This window comes from Ceratotherium simum, chromosome 26, assembly GCF_057802395.1.
Source record: "Ceratotherium simum simum isolate JZ-2026a chromosome 26, ASM5780239v1, whole genome shotgun sequence".
In the NCBI taxonomy this organism is placed as follows: domain Eukaryota; kingdom Metazoa; phylum Chordata; class Mammalia; order Perissodactyla; family Rhinocerotidae; genus Ceratotherium; species Ceratotherium simum.
The window spans coordinates 39718135-39722746 of NC_141925.1; the positions used below are offsets into that span (position 1 = coordinate 39718135).

Genomic DNA, 4612 nt, shown 5'->3' on the forward strand with positions numbered 1-4612 from the left:
ACAAAATTGTGCCATTTGCAACAATGTGGATGGACCTTGAGGGTATTAAGCTAAGCAAAATAAGACAGAGAAAGACAAATACCATATGATTTCACTCACATGTAGAAGATAAACCAAGAAACACAGAGATAAATAGAACAGATTGGTGATTACCAAAGGGGATGGTGGTGGGGGGAGAGTGAAAAGGGTATAGGGACAAATGTGTATGGTGACAGATGGCAGCTAGACTTCTGGTGATGAACATAATACAGTCTACACAGAAGCTGAAATATAATCATGTACACCTGAAATATTCATAATGTTAGAAACCAGTGTGACCTCAATTTAAAAAAGGCAAAACCAACAGAGTGAAAAAGCAACCTATGGAATGAGGTAAAATATTTGTAAACCATCTATTAAATAAGAGGTAAATCTCCAGGATATATAAAGAATGATTACAGTAATATAGCATTATGTGTCTTCTCTGGAGGAACCCATAGCACAGGATATTATTTACTTTTGGCAGATGCTACCATTACGTGAAAAACAACCCATCAGCTTTGCCTAGATTGTTTCATTCTCAAATAATTTTATAGGATTCCTCACTAAGCCATTGTTGTGTATGGAAAGAGAGAGAGGTAGCAGAGGAACAACCACATGTCTCTAACTGGGATTGCGAGCTAGGTATTTATGCAACACCCTTGTGCCTTCAGAAACAACCAGGCACAGTTTCTGGAAAAATTAATTCTACTTGACATTGGAGTGTTATAGGGTAAATTCAACCTTAGGGCTAGGTGGGTAAGATGACACCCAATTCATAATGGGCGGCTCATCTTATTACAAAGTGCCAAAAAGCTGCTTCTCAAGGGCAAAATATTTATTTGTCGAAGATACCATATCTTTGCTCTCAAACCGTAGGTGTTATTTTTCTGAAGATGGTCTCAGGGCTCTGTGACATTTTTAAACTAACAGGGGAAGCAGGATATAGAAATTTGTCCCTCACTTTGACATCCCTCAGGCCGCTAGACCCCAGGAAAATTCACTGTGAGGTCAGGCCTCTGCCTGTGCATGGGATTAATATCTGGCTATCTGAGAAAAATGAGTCTTACCAAGCCATCCACTGCATTATTTACTTTTATAATCTGTCCTCTCTCTGAAGTAAATATCATTGACATCATGGGGGACAGGAAAACAATCTAGGTCCCTTTCCTTTATTACTCTATGCAACAAATAGTTATTGAGCACTTATTTCATGTCAGGCTCTTTTCTTGGCTGTCATGAGGCAAGAGTACACAAAGTAAAGTCCTTGCTCTCAAAGAGATTACATTCTGGCAAAACAAACAATAAATGTAATTTAATACAACATAACATTATGCCACATCATGCAAAGTAGGGCTACAAAGTAGAAGTGGGGGCCAGAAATTGGAGAGTGCTGCTTTGGATAGGGTGTTCAGAGAAACATGTTTTGGCAGAGTTACATTTAAAATGAGATCAAAAGGAATTGAGAGAATTTCTGAAACTTTCAAGGCTTGATCTTGGACTTCTCAGTCTCCAGAGCTATGAGAAATAAACATTTGTTGTTAAAGACAGCCAGTCTCTGGTATTTTTGTAATAATGGCCAGAATAGAATAAGATAGAACACTACGGTGCTTAGATGCCTGAGACCAAGTTAGAATACTGGAATTGCATGTTGACCACTTCATTTATGCAGTAGTCATCAGGGACCTGGACCCTTGAAGACTCTTAGGGGTTTACTCAGATCAATTTAAGGAGCTGATACCATTCAACTCTTATACTCTGGGCAACTGCAATGGCTGTATTTGAGTCATAACATCTCTCCTTATCACTCTCCACAGAGCCTTAGCTACAACCTTATTCCAGAGAGTATAAATCAAAGGATTCAGTGTGGGAGTAATCATGCTATTGAACACAGAACCAACTTTGTCTTGCAATAAGGTGCGTTGGGACCTGGGCCACATATATAAGAACATGCAGGCACCAAACCAGAGGGAAACCACAATGAGGTGAGAGCCACAAGTGGCAAAGGCATTTCTCTTACTCCCAGCTGAATGCATCTGAATGACACTGGAGGATGAAGGCATAGGATGTAGAAACCAGGAAGATGGGGAGGAGGAGAAGTGGGACACTGCTGATGTGCACTGTGTTCTCATAAACAGTGATGTCTCCACATACCAACTTCACCACAGCTGGAAACTCACAGTAGAAGTTGTAGATTTGTCAAGGCCCACAGAAAGGGAACTGCCTCAACATCACTGCGTGAATTGGGAGTTTATGGATGCTCCCAACCACGACATGATAGCCATCATCAGTCCCACCTTTCTGTTCATGAGAACAGTGTAACGCAGTGGATGACAGATGGCAACATAGTGGTCATAGGACATGAGAGCTAGGAGAAGACACTCAGCACCACCCACAGACAAGTAGAGGATGTGCTGGGTCATACAGCCCACTTCTTGCCAGATAGGTAGTTGGTAGCCATTTTGGGGACGGTTGTGGAGACATGCATCAGATCCATGAGGGAGAGCTGGCTGAGCAGGAAGTACATGGGTGTATGAAGCCGGGGATCAGCAAGAATGAGGAGAATGGTGAGGGTGTTGCCACTCACTGCAATAAGGAAGATCACCATGGTCAAGGAGAAAAAAAAAAGGTGGGTGAGTGAGTCATCAAAGAGCCCTTCAAGGATGAAGTCTGCCAGAGAGGTCTGATTCCTCTGCCACATCTCCCCTTTCTCAGTCCCTGAGGAAACAGGAAGTGGAGATGAAGTGTGGTGTCAGAAATACTGGGCTACAGAATATGTGACAATAAGACCTTTCGATCTATGAAAGAATTTTTGAAGAGATATTTTTCTATTCCTAATTATTCAATAGCTCAAATCATTGGAATAAACTTTTAATAAAAGAGAGAACTTCAAATCTCTCTTCACAAACGTAATTACTCTGAAGTTACAGAATATCTAGGCTCTATTGAGTGCTAAACTTCAAAACAAGAGTCTTTCCTCATCAAAGAAGAAATATATATACACACATATACTCATACATACATATGTATATAAATAATACCTAAGTACTATTCTGCTTATTATATCAGTTAGTGTTTAACCAGAGACTGAACTACTAAGAGATTTATATATATATATACACATATACATATATGTTTAATGAATTGCACAGAAACTGGCCTTATGCAATTGTGAAAGCTGGTTAAGCAGTCTATATAAGGCTGTAACCTTTGTGCTTGATGCTGGAATTTGAAGTCCATGTGGAAAGCAGTCAGGAAGGGAAGGTGCGTATAAAGTGTGGTAGATCAGGGGCAGGCTAGAACCCACAAGCATGAGCTGTAACCCCACAAGGGCAGACTGAAACTCATGTCAGTTCTTGTTGCCTCTGGAATTGGTGGTATGACCATGTTGCAGAAGCTGGGACCCTTCTTATTGAGGCTAAACACACACACCTGGCCTGGAAGTAAGGGACGCTAAAGGAGAATCCAGGGGAAGGTAGAGAAATCACAGGCCCAGCTGCTGCTTCACAATGGTGAGGTGAATAGGCAGTTTAGAAACAACATCTCTAAACTACAAATGGCTACTTGGCTTCTGCCTTTAAATCTCTCTGATAGTCTCTCCTGTGGCCCATCTTAGCCAGAAACACACAAAAATGAGAAATATGGGAAATGTAGCTCATCCTAGTCAGGTTGACACATTACAAATCCACCAGAGTCCATCCTCTGTCAATTTGGCACACATGTGCTTCTCCTTAAGCCACACTTCACCCCAAAATAAACACAAAAAAGTCATCATTCTGCCTAACATGATATAACTATCCTGAATATAACTAAAATCATGCCAAATATGCATATAAAAACAAGGAAGAAATTCCCATTACTATTGTCCACAGAATGAATGAGTCATCCTATCCAAGTGCTAACCCATTCTGGGGATGTCAGTTAGCACTCCTTATCAGTCACTCCTGTTCATACAAGTGGACATGTAAACAAAGTGATCATGACAGCAAGGTTGGAGGCTATACATGGGCTCAGCAACATGGACTTCCACTCACCAAGGCTGATCTCGATACAGCAACTGCTGAGTGCCCAATCGGGCAACAGCTGAGACCAATATTGAGTGCCTGATATGGCATCATTCCCCAAGGGAACAGCCAGCTACTTGGTGGTAGATTGATTACATTGGATAGCCTCCATCACAGAAAGAGCAGTATATTGTTTTTACTGGAACAGACACTCTGGATATGGATTTACCTTCCTTTCCTACAGTGCTACTGCCAAAACTACCACCTATGGACTTACAGAATGCTTTACTCACCATAATGGTGTTCCATGGCGTTCATGGAATCCACTGGTCTTACCATGTTCACCATCAACCTGAAACATCTGGCTTGATACAAGGGTGGAATGGGCTTTTGAAAATTTAGTTACAGCTACGGCTAGTTAGCACCATCTCACATGGCTCGGACACTGTCCTCCAGGATGTGGTAAATACTTCTAATCTGCATCTAATTTATGGTGCTGTTTCTTCCATCACTAATGTTCATGGGACCAGGAATCAAGAGATGGAAATGGGAGTGAGTCCTCTCACTATAACATTTATAGCTATGATCCA

The 4612-nt window shown here is 41.3% G+C and overlaps 1 pseudogene; it reads right to left on the bottom strand.

The window, feature by feature from the left end:
- Nucleotides 1–1769: 1769 nt before the first annotated feature.
- Nucleotides 1770–2719, bottom strand: LOC101388640 (olfactory receptor 2AE1-like; annotated as a pseudogene).
- Nucleotides 2720–4612: the final 1893 nt, after the last annotated feature.